This window comes from Chelonia mydas, chromosome 6 (assembly GCF_015237465.2).
Source record: "Chelonia mydas isolate rCheMyd1 chromosome 6, rCheMyd1.pri.v2, whole genome shotgun sequence".
Classification (NCBI taxonomy): domain Eukaryota; kingdom Metazoa; phylum Chordata; order Testudines; family Cheloniidae; genus Chelonia; species Chelonia mydas.
In genome coordinates this window covers 203,603-219,416 of record NC_051246.2, presented here as the reverse complement: position 1 = coordinate 219,416, position 15,814 = coordinate 203,603, and positions in this window count along the sequence as shown.

Below are 15,814 nucleotides of genomic sequence, written 5' to 3'. Positions count from 1 at the left end.
CTGCTCGGTCCAGACCACCTTGTCTGGCTTCCCCTTCTTGCATAGCTCAGTGATGGGGGTGGCTATGGCGCTAAAGTGGGGCACAAATCTTCGGTAGTATCCGGCCATCCCAATAAAGGCTTGGACCTGCTTTTTGGTGTGGGGAGCAGGCCAGTCTCTGATCACCTCCACCTTGGCTGGTTCTGGCTTTAGGTGGCCACTCCCCACCCGATGGGCCAGGTAAGACACTTCTGCCATCCCCTCCTTGCACTTCTCCGCTTTGACAGTCAGCCCAGCCCCCTGGAGTCGGTCCAGCACTTGTCTAACCTGGGACACGTGGTCCTCCCAGGTCTGGCTAAAGACACAGATGTCGTCAATATACGCCACGGCAAAACTCTCCATCCCCCTCAGGAGCTGGTCCACCAGGCGCTGGAAGGTGGCCGGCGCTCCCTTGAGGCCGAAAGGCAGGGTCAGGAACTCATAGAGCCCCAGAGGGTGATAAAGGCCGATTTCAGTCGGGCATCTGCATCCAGCGGCACTTGCCAGTAGCCCTTTGTAAGGTCCATGGTGGTAAGGTACCGAGCTCCTCCCAGCTTGTCTAGGAGCTCGTCCGGCCTGGGCATGGGGTAGGCATCAGATACAGTGATGGCATTGAGCTTCCGATAGTCCACACAGAACCGGACCGACCCGTCCTTTTGGGGACCAGCACCACCGGCGAGGCCCAAGGGCTGGCCGATGGCTGGATCACCCCCAAAGCCAGCATGTCCCGGACCTCTCTTTCCAGGTCCTGAGCAGTTTTCCCCGTGACTCGGAAGGGGGAGCATCTTATCAGCGGGTGCGACCCTGTCTGCACCCGGTGGACAGTCAGATTAGTGCATCCAGGCTGGTTGGAAAACAGCTTTCGGGACGGATGCAGCACCCCCCTGACCTCAGCTTGCTGGGCAGGGGTTAGCTGATCCGAGAGGGGAATTGTTTCCAGGGGGGAACCAGCTCTGGTCCCAGGGAATAGATCTACTAAAGGGTCATCTCCCTGCTCCTCCCAATGTCCGCACATGGCCAACACCACATTCCCCCTGGCATAATATGGCTTCATCATATTCACATGGTACACCCGGCGGTGGTGGGCCTGGTTCGACAGCTCCACCACATAGTTTACCTCATTGAGCTGCTTGACGACCTTGAAAGGGCCCTCCCAGGCGGCCTGTAGTTTGTTCTTTCTCACAGGGATGAGAACCATCACCTGATCCCCGGTGGCGTAGGCCCGGGCCCGCGCCGTGCGGTCATACCAGACCTTCTGCTTCCTCTGGGCTCTGGCCAGATTCTCCCTGGCCAGGCCCATGAGTTCAGCCAGTCTCTCTTGGAAGATCAGGACATACTCCACCACTGACTCCCCATCGGGAGTGGCCTTTCCCTCCCACTCATCTCTCATCAGGTCCAGGGGCCCCCTCACCCTCCTTCCATATAACAGTTCGAAAGGCGAAAATCCGGTAGACTCCTGGGGCACCTCCCTGTACGCGAACAGCAGGTGAGGTAAGTACTTGTCCCAATCCTGCGGGTGCTGGTTCACAAAGGTTTTCAGCATCATCTTTCAGAGTAGCAGCCGTGTTAGTCTGTATTCATAAAAAGAAAAGGAGTACTTGTGGCACCTTAGAGACTAACCAAATTGGTTAGTCTCTAAGGTGCCACAAGTACTCCTTTTCTTTTAGCATCATCTTTAGCGCCCCATTGAACCTCTCCACCAGCCCATTGGACTGGGGGTGATAAGCTGAGGCCCTGTCGTGCCGGACCCCACATTTCTCCCACAAGCACCGGAGCAGGGGCGACATGAAGTTGGAGCCTTGGTCTGTCAAGACTTCCCTGGGGAACCCCACTTGGCTGAAAATGGTTAGGAGCGCATCCGCCACGGTGTCTGCTTCAGTGGAAGCTAAGGGCACTGCCTCGGGGTAGCAGGTGGCAAAATCTACCACCACCAGAATGTATTTCTTCCCCGACAGGGTCGTCTTGCTGAGAGGCCCCATGATGTCCATGGCCACCTTCTGGAAAGGCTCCTCTATGATGGGCAAAGGTCTCAAAGCCGCTTTCCCCTTGTCCCGGGCCTTCCCCACCCTCTGACAGGGGCCACAGGATCGGCAATACTGCCGGACGGTGGTAAAGACCCCGGGCCAGTAAAAGTTCTGTAGCAACCTCTGCCGGGTGCGCCGGATTCCCTGGTGCCCTGCGAGGGGGATGTCATGGGCCAGGTACAGAAGCTTGCGGCGATACTTCTGGGGGACCACCAGCTGCCTCCTGATCCCACAGGACTCCCCTTCCCCTGGGGGAGCCCATTCTCGGTACAGGAACCCCTTCTCCCACAGGAACCTCTCCTGGCAGCCTCTCCTCATGGCCCGTACCACACGGCCCAGTCCCTGAGCTTCCGCAAGGAGGGGTCTTTCCTCAACTCGGCCTGGAACTCAGCGGCTGGGGAAGGGATGGGGCCCGGTTCCCCCTCAGTGGCCAGGTCTGAGGCCTCAGCCTCTCTGAGCCGTGCCCCTCGGCGCTCCCTCCCCACCAGGGTAGAGTCCTGCACCTCCGGTGTGGTACCCTCCCCAAGGTCAGGGCGCAGTGCCCCTCGCCGGCTCTGGCTACGGGTCACAACCAGGGCGGTCTGGGGGTTGCATGGCCAGCCCTCTAGGTCCCCCCCCATCAAAACCTCAGTGAGCAAATGGTGGTGTACCCCCACATCCTTGGGGCCCTCCTTGGCCCCCCTTTTCAGGTGTATCCTTGCCACGGGCACCTTAAATGGGATCCCGCCCACCCCCGTCAGGGTCAGGTAGGTGTTAGGCACCACCCGATCTGGGGCCACCACCTCGGGCCGGGCCAGCGTCACCTCCGCGCCCGTATCCCAGTATCCATTGACCTTCCTCCCATCCACCTCCAGGGGAACAAGGCACTCTCTCCGGAGGGACAGCCCCGCACCCACCCTGTAAACTGAGCACCCTGAGTCCGGAGCATCCGGCCCTCTGGCGGGGCTGGCTGGGGGTACTCTTCCCTCCTGAGCAGGTGGTAAACTGGTAGCCCCCCTTGCCTGGGTCGTCTGCTCCTTGTCCAGCTGGGTCCCTACCCAGTTAACTCTGGGTAGGTTGGGTCTGCTCAGTCTGTCCCTGAGCCTGGGGCACTGGGTCCGTACCAGAGTCCTGGGCCAGAGTGATAGCAGCTCAGGTCACGTTGGTCCCCTCGAGCGGGTCGGAGGGGCCCGACGCCAGGCGTTCCCCTTGGGAGGGGGTTCTCCCTATTTCCCCGCTGGGAGGCCCCATGGTGACTCTCTCTCTGCATCGGGGGGGGGGCCTGTTCTTTTGGGACTCCTCCCGGCTACCCCCTGACCGACTGTTCACAAACTCGTCGGCCAGCTGCCCTGCGTGCTGGGGGTTCGCGAGCTTTGTGTCCAGCAGCCACAGCCTCAGGTCGGAAGGGCACTGTTCATACAGGTGCTCCAGTACGAACAGGTCAAGCAGGTCCTCTTTAGCTTGGGCCCCCGCTGTCCACTTGCGGGCATATCCCTGCATCCGGTTGGCCAGTTGTAGGTAGGTGACCTCAGGCGTTTTACGCTGACTCCGGAACCTTCTCCGGTACATCTCGGGGGTCAGCCCAAACTCACGGAGCAGGGCCTGTTTGAACAGTTCGTAGTTCTCTGCCTCCGGCCCTGTCATTCGGCTGTACACCTCCACGGCTTTGGGGTCCAGTAAGGGGGTGAGGAACTGGAGCCTGTCTGCAGGGTCAACCCTGTGCATCTCGCAGGCATTCTCACAGGCCATCAGGAAGCTATCGATGTCCTCCCCCTCCTTCCGCTGGGCCAGGAAGCACTTATCAAAGCTCCTTGCAGTCTTGGGTCCCCCCGCACTCACCGCAGCCGGGGCCCCACTGCTCCTCAGCCTGGCCAGCTCCAGTTCATGCTGTCTTTGTTTCTCCTTCTCCTCCTGCTCATGCCTACGTTGCCTCTCCTTCTCCTGACGTTCCCTCTCCTTCTCCTCCTGCTCATGTTGATGTTGTTTCTCCTTCTCCTCCTGCTCATGTTGACGTTGTTTTTCATGGTCCTCCACCTCATTTTCATCTCCCTCTCCCATTCCAGCCGCATCCGCTCCAGGGATGGGGAGCTCCGCCGGGAGGATCCCCTGCTGGCTGCCGGGGTCAGGGGGCCCTCGGTATTCACCGGGCTTCCCCCAATTCCTCCCCCAGGCCTAGGTAGGAAGGGTCTCGGGATGTCCTCGGCAGCAGTCTGACCCCTCCCAGCCCGGTCAGGCCCCAGGGCCCACGCTGCGTCCCCCGGGCGGCTTCCCTCCGGGACAGGGATCGGGTCATCCAAGCGATCCCTCTCCTCCAGCTGGGCAATCAGCTGTTCCTTGGTGGACCTCCCGATGCGCAGCCCCCTCTGCCTGCACAGCTCCACCAGGTCACTCTTAAGGCGTTTAGCGTACATCTCCCGGCTGGCCACTCGCAGGCCGGGCAGCTTTCCACGGTTTCCAGGAAAAGCCCCTAGTGTGCCAGTCCTTCTTGAGGTCACCACCTCTTTGCCAGGGTCGAGCTGCAGACTCCTCCGCCCCTGGGACCGCTCGCTGCAATCCCCCGGGGGACCCTGTTACTGCAAAAGTCCTTCTCTCTGGTCACACACTCCCAGGGGTTAACCGCCCCCTGGAACCGTCTCTCTCTGACTCTTCAGCACGCCTGGTCCCCGTCAATCCCCCTTCGTTTTACTGTTCCCCAGTCACTTACTGCAGGAAGCGCCGTCCACGGGGTGCAGTAGATCCCACAGCTGCCACCAGTTGTCACGGAGTGTGGGGGAGTCCAGGCCCTGCACCCCTCTTCCTGGGATTCACTGAGACTCTCAGCCAGCCAGTAAAACAGAAGGTTTATTGGACAACAGGAACACAGTCTCAAACAGAGCTTGTGGGTACACCCAGGACCCCTCAGTCAAGTCCTTCTGGGGGAGCAGGGAGCTTAGACCCCAGCCTGGGGTTCCCTGCGTTCCACCACCCAGCACCAAACTGAAACTAAACCCACCCAGCAGGCTCCCTTCTGCAGCCTCTGTTCACATTCCTGGGCAGAGGTGTTACTTCCTGTCAGGGAGTCCCTGGGCGATACTCTGGAACTGCTCCCCATGAAGCCAGTCAGGACTCTGGGGCAGTCGCCTTCCTGGGAGCAGCCTGTCTGCAGGACACACAGCTCACCCGGCTCCCACCTTCCTGGGTCTGACCGCGGAGCATTCAGCCTCCTCTGCCCCTCCGTGCCCTTCCCACAGCGAGTCCACTCAGGCGGGGTCCTGGGGAAGCCAGAGGGTCCTGCCCCCCAACTTCGCAGTCAGACCTGACTCTCAGCCAGCCAGTAAAACAGAAGGTTTATTAGACGACAGGAACATGGTCTAACACAGAGCTTGTAGGTGCAGAGAACAGGACCCCTCAGCTGGGTCCATTGGGGGAGGGGGGGCAGTGAGCCAGACAACCACGTCTGCCCTTCACTCCGTCTCTAGCCAGCCCCAAACTGAAACTCCCTCCAGCCCCTCCTCCTCTGGGCTTTGTCCCTTTCCTGCTCCAGTAGGTCACCGGATTCCTTTGTTCTCCAACCCTTTAGCTCTCACCTTGCAGGGGGGAAGGGCCCAGGCCATCAAAGTTGCCAGGAAACAGGGTGTCGGCCATTCTCTGTGTCCAGACCCCTGCACACACCTGCCCTCTGGGGCTCTGCAACGATCATACACCCTTACCCCACCCCCTAGATACTGAAGAACTGCCTAGGGGAAACTGAGGCACCCCCATACTATTCAGAGGAAACATTAAGGAAAGTCCCACTTCGTCACACCTCCCCCTCCCCCTCCTGGCTCGCGTTACAGGCTCTCAGGTCTCCCAGTGAAACTCCCCTGCCACATTCGCAGGTCAACACTCCCCCCTCCCTGATGTGTTACACCGTGCAAAGGCAGGTGAAGGGTTAAGGAGAGAGGTGCAGCTGGGAGCCATGTGGGGTTGGGTTTCTCAGCCCCTCCCAGGTACCTGTGGCCTGGGACCCCCCAGGTCTGCAGAGGGATGGGGGGCTGTACTGAGCCTCAGGCAGTAACTCTGTGAGCTGGGAGGGGGGGAGGGGGGGCTGGGATATGGGGCTGCCCTGATGGCATCACGGCCTGTCCCTGTAGAGCCAGCTGGTATTCCGGGTCCCTCTGCTCCCACTCCCCATCCGCCCCCCGGTGATCCCAGGCCCAGTTGGCTCCTGTGAGAGCAGCGTTGGGTGGCACCCAGGCTGTGAGGGGGACCTGGTAACTCTCAGCCCCCCTCCAGCTTGTTCCTGATCTTTCCTGGACCCAAAGGTGTCAGTGGAAATGACACTGTGAACGCTTTTGCTGCCGACCATTTTAGCAGAGGCTTCCGGCTAATGGGCTCATCGCTCATTCCCAGCCTCCCCCCTAGGCTGTCACACAGTGCCATGGGCACAGCCAGACGGGAGCCATGCACAGGCTAATTGTGTGTGTGCTACTTCACAAACCTCCCCCTTTTACTGGTCAAATCTGCTGCCTTTCGCTTTCGTCGAGTCCCCCCTGGTCCCAGGGTAACGAGACGGGGGAATAGCAGCACCGGATCTGCCTCCCCCATCCCAGCTGGTATTTTACATCCCTCTGATTCATCTTCCCTGTAAACTAAACCGTCCCCGTCTTGTCAGCCTCCCTTCGACCCCGAATTTCCCCCGCTGCTGGTCTCTCAAGCCCTCTCTAATTCTGCTGTACCCTCTCCCGCCCTGCAGCTGCCCTGCGACGGGGGGCGGGGGGGCGAGTCCCAGCTGGCACAGACACATGGGCACTAGGTCACTCGGAGCCAGCGTGCTGAAATCACCGTGTAGCCCTGGTCTCATGGACAGCAGCCTGCTGGCTGCCCCGTGTACAACCCGCCTGAACGCCCTGGGTACGTACTCAGGGTGGCCGACACATGCTGCCGTCGCCCGTGTTACGGTGGCTGCCCCTAGCAGAGATGAGAGCTAGCGCAGGTACCCCTGTCTGAGCTGGGAACCCCGCCCCTCACTCGTGGGGCAGACCTAGGAGAGGTGGGGTGGGGCCGTGCTGCACGCAGTGTGCCGGGGAGGAGGAGCTGTTTCCCCCAAGCTGCCCATGAAAACCAAACACCGCCAGGATGGGACGGAGCAGCTGGAGAGTAACCCTGAGACCGTTCTAACACCTCCGTGTGAATCGGGGGCTGCCCTCCCCTGGGTCTGGCCCCTGTGTGCTCCGCTCACTGGGGCCCAGCCGTGGGCAGGAGGAGTCCTCAGCTACAAAACTCCCGACTGACCTCAACCAGCCGGTTCCCCCCACGCCGCCATCACCTGACCTGGGGCAGTTCTGTTCCCCCGCAATGAGAACACGACATCACTGGGAGCGTGACATCACTGGGATCCGATATCGGTGTAACGAGCCCCGGGGCAGGTCTGTTCCCCCGCACTGAAACACGGGCTGAGCGTGACATCACTGGGATCCGATATCCGTGTAACCAGCCCCGGGGCAGGTCTGTTCCCCCACAATGAGAACACGGGCTGAGCGTGACATCACTGGGATCCGATATCCGTGTAACCAGCCCCGGGGCAGGTCTGTTCTCCTGCACTGAGAACATGGGGCGAGCGTGACATCACTGGGATCCGATATCCGTGTAACGAGCCCCGGGGCAGGTCTGTTCTCCTGCACTGAGAACACGGGGCGAGCGTGACATCACCGGGATCCGATATCCGTGTAACCAGCCCCGGGGCAGGTCTGTTCCCCCACAATGAGAACACAGGGCGAGCGTGACATCACTGGGATCCGATATCCGTGTAACCAGCCCCGGGGCAGGTCTGTTCCCCCACAATGAGAACACGGGGCGAGCGTGACATCACTGGGATCCGATATCCGTGTAACGAGCCCCGGGGTAGTTCTGTTCCCCCGCACTGAGAACACGGGGCGAGCGTGACATCACTGGGTTCCGATATCGGTGTAATGAGCCCCGGGGCAGGTCTGTTCCCCCGCACTGAGAACACGGGGCGAGCGTGACATCACTGGGATCCGATATCCGTGTAACGAGCCCCGGGGCAGGTCTGTTCCCCCGCACTGAGAACACGGGGCGAGCGTGACATCATTGGGATCCGATATCCGTGTAACCAGCCCCGGGGCAGGTCTGTTCCCCCACAATGAGAACACGGGGCGAGCGTGACATCACTGGGATCCGATATCCGTGTAACGAGCCCTGGGGCAGGTCTGTACTCCTGCACTGAGAACATGGGGCGAGCGTGACATCACTGGGACCCGATATCCATGTAACGAGCCCCAGGGCAGGTCTGTTCTCCTGCACTGAGAACACGGGGCGAGCATGACATCACTGGGACCTGATATCGGTGTAACGAGCCCCGGGGAAATGATGCTGATGGGTTCTTAATCCCTGTCTCTGATTCAACCAAAGCCACCATCCCTGAGATGTTATGGGCCTGCCCCAGACTTTCCCACCCCCTGCATGGGGTCGGGGCAGAGGCACGCCCGCTGGTGCCCCGGTGCTGAGTCTGTCCGTGGGTGATGTGGGGTGACAGGCACAGCAGGGGCACTGCATCCGGGTGTGAGAGTGTCATGGGATGGGCTAGGGGCGCACGGTGTGTGACACACCCAGACCTGGATCCCGTCACCTGAGGGGCAGCGCTAGGGTGTTAGTCAGGGCCCAGCAGGACTGCAGGACACGGGGATCCAAGAAACTTCTTGTGACACTCTGTACCACAGAATGGCACCCTGAAATACCCATATTCATCACTCATATCTGTGTGAATGGAAACCCCAAGCTGTTTCTTTTTCAGATGGAGATTTTTCACCATGTCTCTTTTCCTGCCAACGAATGGCCATTTGGCAGGGGATGGCCCATCAGACCTTGTTCACATGTGGCTGAGGGCCAGTTTGTCCTTTGCTTCTTAGAAATTGGTTTGGCTGCTCCCCAGACCTGGCATTTATTTCAGTAACACTGTGACGAAGTGGGACTGTTCTTAATGGTTCCTCTGAATAGTGTGGGGGTGCCTCAGTTTCCCCGAGGCAGTTCTTAAGTATCTAGGGGGTGGGGTAAGGGTGTATGATCATTGCAGAGCCCTAGAGGGCAGGTGTGTGCAGGGGTCTGGACAGAGACAATGGCCGACACCCTGTTTCCTGGCCACTGATGGCCTGGGCCCTTCCCCCCTGCAAGGTGAGAGCTAAAGGGTTGGAGAACAAAGGAATCAGGTGACCTCCTGGCCCGGGAAAGGGACAAAGCCCTGAGGAGGAGAGGCTGGAGGGAGTTTCAGTTTGGGGCTGGCTGGAGACATGGAGTGAAGGGCAGACGTGGTTGTCTGGCTCACTGCCCCCAAAATGGACCCAGCTGAGGGGTCCAGTTCTCTGCACCTACAAGCTCTGTGTTAGACCATGTTCCTGTCGTCTAATAAACCTCTGTTTTACTGGCTGGCTGAGAGTCACGTTTGACTGCGGAGTTGGGGGGCAGGACCCTCTGGCTTCCCCAGGACCCCGCCTGGGCGGACTCGCTGTGGGAAGCGCACGGAGGGGCAGAGGAGGTTGAAGGCTCCGAGGTCAGACCCAGGAAGGGGGAAGCCGGGTTTGCTGTGTGTCCTGCAGACAGGCTGCTCACAGAAAGGAGACTTCCCCAGCGTCCTGCCTGGCTTCATGGGGAGCAGTTCCAGAGCATCGCCCGGGGACTCCATGACAAACACCATACGGTGGAATCTAATCAAATGCACATACAGAGTTGTCACACACATTTTACTAGGACAATACTGACCAGAGAGTTAAGAGTTTTCAAATGATCCCTCACACGGCATACTTTGTACAAGGATTATCATGATAGGGTGCAAGGGGTGAGTACAGGGGAGCAGACTGTCACAACTGGGATTGGGAACGTCGCCATTGCAACCCTCCTGTTGACCCTGCTCAAGTCCAGGGCTGGAGCTGCACTGAGGTGACTGGAAAGAATTGCTACTGATCCCAGCGTGGCAGTGAGGTGTGAGGGGAGCAGCGTTCCTGGGCACTGATCTTCCAGCTGGCGTCAGCTCACTGCCTATGTTGACGTCCTCACACCCACCAGCAATGGACAAGGACCTCTCTGCACGGCAGCTGAGCGGTGTTTTCTGCAGTCGTGTCCGAGTCCTCATCTGCCTTTGCTGTGTGGACGTGGCTCAGCTGTGCATCCACGGACCGGCCCCCTGCCTCCTTCGGCTGCCAGCTGCTTGTCTGGGGGCACGAACCCTCAAACAGCATCCCAGGGCGGTGGAGGATACTCCATCGCTGGCCATTTCCAAACGAAAACTGAGGGGTGGGGAGAGGGTTTCCAAAAGATCTGCTGCAGTTCAGCCAGGAATTAACTCAAGGCAGGTCTCTGGCCAGGGGTGCACAGGAGGCCTGACCAATTCATCACAGAGTTCTCTTCTGGCCTTGGAATCTGTGAAACCACCTCTGCGTTTAGAAGGCCACCTACTTTGGACTCTGCTGGCTAACGGCTGCCAGGCTCTCCTCCCTGCCGTCAGGGCTAACGGCTGCCGGGCTCTCCTCCCTGCCGTCAGGGCTAACAGCTGCTGGGCTCTCCTCCCCGCCGCCACGGCTAACGGCTGCCGAGTTCTCCTCCCCACCGGCAGGGCTAAGGGCTGCCGGGTTCGCCTCCTGGCCGTCAGGGCTAATGGCTGCCTGGTTCTCCTCCCTGGTGGCAGGCCTAATGGCTGCCAGGCTCTCCTCCCGTCCGTCAGGGCTAACCACTGCCGGGCTCTCCTCCCCGCTGCCACGGCTAACGGCTGCCGGGCTCTCCTCCCCGCCAGCAGGGCTAACGGCTGCCAGGCTCTCCTCCCCACTGGCAGGGCTAACGGCTGCCGGGCTCTCCTCCCTGCCGGCAGGGTTAATGGCTGCCAGGCTCTCTTCCCTGCCGGCAGGGTTAATGGCTGCCAGGCTCTCTTCCCTGCCGTCAGGGCTAACGGCTGCCGGGCTCTCCTCCCTGCCATCAGGGCTAACGGCTGCCAGGCTCTCCTCTCCGCCGGCAGGGCTAACAGCTACCCGGTTCTCCTCCCGGCCGGCAGGGCTAATGGCTGCCCAGTCCTCCTCCCTGCCATCAGGGCTAACGGCTGCCGGGCTCTCCTCCCCGCCGCCATGGCTAACAGCTTCAGGGCTCTCCTCCCCGCCAGCAGGGCTAACGGCTGCTGGGTTCTCCTCCCGGCCGTCAGGGCTAATGGCTGCCCGGTTCTCCTCCCTGGTGGCAGGCCTAATGGCTGCCAGGCTCTCCTCCCGGCCGTCAGGGCTAACGGCTGCCGAGCTCTTATCCCCACCGGCAGGGCTAACAGCAGCCAGGTTCTCCTCCCCGCCGGCAGGGCTAATGGCTGCCGGGCTCTCCTCCCTGCCATAAGGACTAAGGGCTGCTCGGTTCTCCTCCCTTCCGCCAGGGCTAATGGCAGCCAGGTTCTCCTCCCTGTCAGTGGGGCTAACGGCTGCCAGGCTCTCCTCCCCTCTGGAAGAGCTAACGGCTGCCCAGTCCTCCTCCCGGCCATCAGGGCTAACGGCTACCCGGTTCTGATCCCCGCCGCCACGGCTAACGGCTGCCGGGTTCTCCTCCCCAACGGCAGGGCTAAGGGCTGCCGGGTTCGCCTCCCGGCCATCAGGGCTAACGGCTGCTAGGTTCTCCTCCCTGTCGGCAGGGCTAACAGCTGCCGGGCTCTCCTCTCCACCGGCAGGGCTAACGGCTGCCGGGCTCTCCTCCCTGCCATCAGGGCTAATGGCTGCCGGGCTCTCCTCCCTGCCCTCAGGGCTAACGGCTGCTTGGTTCTCCTCCCTTCCGCCAGGGCTAACAGCTGCCGGGTTCTCCTCCCCGCTGGCAGGGCTAACAGCTGCCGGGCTCTCCTCCCTGTCGGTGGGGCTAATGGCTGCCAGGCTCTCCTCCCCTCCGGCAGGGCTAATGGCAGCAAGGTTCTCCTCCCCTCCGGCAGGGCTAATGGCAGCAAGGTTCTCCTCCCCGCCGGCAGGGCTAATGGCTGCCGGGCTCTCCTCCCCGCCAGCAGGGCTAACGGCTGCTGGGTTCTCCTCCCTGTTGGTGGGGCTAATGGCTGCCAGGCTCTCCTCCCCTCCGGCAGGGCTAACGGCTGCCGGGCTCTCCTCCCTGCCCTCAGGGCTAACGGCTGCTAGGTTCTCCTCCCTGTCGGCAGGGCTAACAGCTGCCGGGCTCTCCTCTCCACCGGCAGGGCTAATGGCTGCCGGGCTCTCCTCCCTGCCGTCAGGCCTAACGGCTGCTCGGTTCTCCTCCCTTCCGCCAGGGCTAATGGCAGCCAGGTTCTCCTCCCCGCCGCCAGGGCTAACAGCTGCCGGGCTCTCCTCCCCACCGGCAGGCCTAATGGCTGCCGGGTTCTCCTCCCTGTCGGTGGGGCTAATGGCTGCCAGGCTCTCCTCCCCTCCGGCAGGGCTACCGGCTGCCAGGCTCTCCTCCCCTCCGGCAGGGCTAACGGCTGCCAGGCTCTCCTCCCTGCCATCAGGGCTAACGGCTGCCGGTTTCTCCTCCCTGCCATCAGGGCTAACGGCTGCCGGGCTCTCCTCCCCTCTGGAAGAGCTAACAGCTGCCCAGTCCTCCTCCCGGCCATCAGGGATAACGGCTGCCCGGTTCTCCTCCCGGCCGTCAGGGCTAACGGCTGCCAGGCTCTCCTCCCTGCCATCTGGGCTAACGGCTGCCGGTTTCTCCTCCCTTCCGCCAGGGCTAATGGCAGCCAGGTTCTCCTCCCCTCCGGCAGGGCTAACGGCTGCCGGGCTCTCCTCCGCGCCAGCAGGGCTAACGGCTGCCGGGCTCTCCTCCCTGCCATCAGGGCTAACGGCTGCTGGGCTCTCCTCGCCTCTGGAAGAGCTAACGGCTGCCCAGTCCTCCTCCTGGCCATGAGGGATAACGGCTACCCGGTTCTGCTCCCCGCTGCCACGGCTAACGGCTGCCGGGCTCTCCTCCCCACCGGCAGGGCTAACGGCTGCTGGTTTCTCCTCCCTGTCGGTGGGGCTAACGGCTGCCGGGCTCTCCTCCCCACCGGCAGGGCTAACGGCTGCCGGGTTCTCCTCCCTGCCCTCAGGGCTAACGGCTGCCGGGCTCTCCTCCCTGCCCTCAGGGCTAACGGCTGCCGGGTTCTCCTCCCTGCCATCAGGGCTAACGGCTCCCCAGTCCTCCTCCCGGCCTTCAGGGCTAACGGCTGCCCGGGTCTCCTCCCCGCCGCCACGGCTAACGGCTGCCGAGTTCTCCTCCCCACCGGCAGGGCTAAGGGCTGCCCGGTTCTCCTCCCTGGTGGCAGGTCTAACGGCTGCCAGGCTCTCCTCCCTGCCATCAGGGCTAACGGCTGCCGGGCTCTCCTCCCCGCTGCCAAGGCTAACGGCTGCCGGGCTCTCCTCCCTGCCCTCAGGGCTAACAGCTGCCGGGTTCTCCTCCCTGCCATCAGGGCTAACGGCTGCCGCGCTCTCCTCCCCTCTGGAAGAGCTAACAGCTCCCCAGTCCTCCTCCCGGCCTTCAGGGCTAACGGCTGCCCGGGTCTCCTCCCCGCCGCCACGGCTAACGGCTGCCGAGTTCTCCTCCCCTCCGTCAGGGCTAACGGCTGCCAGGCTCTCCTCCCTGCCATCAGGGCTAACAGCTGCCGGGCTCTCCTCTCCGCCAGCAGGGCTAACGGCTGCCAGGCTCTCCTCCCTGTCGGCGGGGCTAACGGCTGCCAGGCTCTCCTCCCCTCCAGCAGGGCTAACGGCTGCCGGGCTCTCCTCCCTGTCGGCAGGGCTAACAGCTGCCGGGCTCTCCTCTCCACCGGCAGGGCTAATGGCTGCCGGGCTCTCCTCCCTGGTGGCAGGGTTAACGGCTGCCAGGCTCTCCTCCCTGCCATCAGGGCTAACGGCTGCTAGGTTTTCCTCCCCGCTGCCACGGCTAACGGCTGCCGGGCTCTCCTCCCCACCGGCAGGGCTAACGGCTGCCGGTTTCTCCTCCCTGTCGGTGGGGCTAACGGCTGCCGGGCTCTCCTCCCCTCCGGCAGGGCTACCGGCTGCCAGGCTCTCCTCCCTGCCGTCAGGGCTAACGGCCGCCGGGCTCTCCTCCCTGCCCTCAGGGCTAACGGCTGCCGGGTTCTCCTCCCTGCCATTAGGGCTAACGGCTCCCCAGTCCTCCTCCCGGCCTTCAGGGCTAACGGCTGCCCGGGTCTCCTCCCCGCCGCCACGGCTAACGGCTGCCGAGTTCTCCTCCCCTCCGTCAGGGCTAACGGCTGCCAGGCTCTCCTCCCTGCCATCAGGGCTAACGGCTGCCGGGCTCTCCTCTCCGCCAGCAGGGCTAACGGCTCCCCAGTCCTCCTCCCGGCCTTCAGGGCTAACGGCTGCCCGGGTCTCCTCCCCGCCGCCACGGCTAACGGCTGCCGAGTTCTCCTCCCCACCGGCAGGGCTAAGGGCTGCCCGGTTCTCCTCCCTGGTGGCAGGTCTAACGGCTGCCAGGCTCTCCTCCCTGCCATCAGGGCTAACGGTTGCCGGGCTCTCCTCCCCGCTGCCAAGGCTAACGGCTGCCGGGTTCTCCTCCCTGCCATCAGGGCTAACGGCTCCCCAGTCCTCCTCCCGGCCTTCAGGGCTAACGGCTGCCCGGGTCTCCTCCCCGCCGCCACGGCTAACGGCTGCCGGGCTCTCCTCCCTTCCGCCAGGGCTAATGGCAGCCAGGTTCTCCTCCCCTCCGGCAGGGCTAACGGCTGCCGGGCTCTCCTCCCCGCCAGCAGGGCTAACGGCTGCCGGGCTCTCCTCCCCACCGGCAGGGCTAATGGCTGCCGGGTTCTCCTCCCTGTCGGTGGGGCTAATGGCTGCCAGGCTCTCCTCCCCTCCGGCAGGGCTACCGGCTGCCAGGCTCTCCTCCCCTCCGGCAGGGCTAACGGCTGCCGGGCTCTCCTCCCCGCCGGCAGGGCTAACGGCTGCCGGGCTCTCCTCCCTGCCATCAGGGCTAACGGCTGCCGGTTTCTCCTCCCTGCCATCAGGGCTAATGGCTGCCCGGTTCTCCTCCCTGGTGGCAGGGTTAACGGCTGCCAGGCTCTCCTCCCTGCCATCAGGGCTAACGGCTGCTAGGTTTTCCTCCCCGCTGCCACGGCTAACGGCTGCCGGGCTCTCCTCCCCACCGGCAGGGCTAACGGCTGCCGGGCTCTCCTCCCTGCCGTCAGGGCTAACGGCTGCCGGGCTCTCCTCCCCACCGGCAGGGCTAACGGCTGCCGGTTTCTCCTCCCTGTCGGTGGGGCTAAGGGCTGCCGGGCTCTCCTCCCCACCGGCAGGGCTAACGGCTGCCGGGCTCTCCTCCCTGCCCTCAGGGCTAACGGCTGCCGGGTTCTCCTCCCTGCCATCAGGGCTAACGGCTCCCCAGTCCTCCTCCCGGCCTTCAGGGCTAACGGCTGCCCGGGTCTCCTCCCCGCCGCCACGGCTAACGGCTGCCGGGTTCTCCTCCCTGTCGGTGGGGCTAATGGCTGCCAGGCTCTCCTCCCCTCCGGCAGGGCTACCGGCTGCCAGGCTCTCCTCCCCTCCGGCAGGGCTAACGGCTGCCGGGCTCTCCTCCCCGCCAGCAGGGCTAACGGCTGCCGGGCTCTCCTCCCCACCGGCAGGGCTAATGGCTGCCGGGTTCTCCTCCCTGTCGGTGGGGCTAATGGCTGCCAGGCTCTCCTCCCCTCCGGCAGGGCTACCGGCTGCCAGGCTCTCCTCCCCTCCGGCAGGGCTAACGGCTGCCGGGCTCTCCTCCCCGCCGGCAGGGCTAACGGCTGCCGGGCTCTCCTCCCTGCCATCAGGGCTAACGGCTGCCGGTTTCTCCTCCCTGCCATCAGGGCTAAAGGCTGCCCGGTTCTCCTC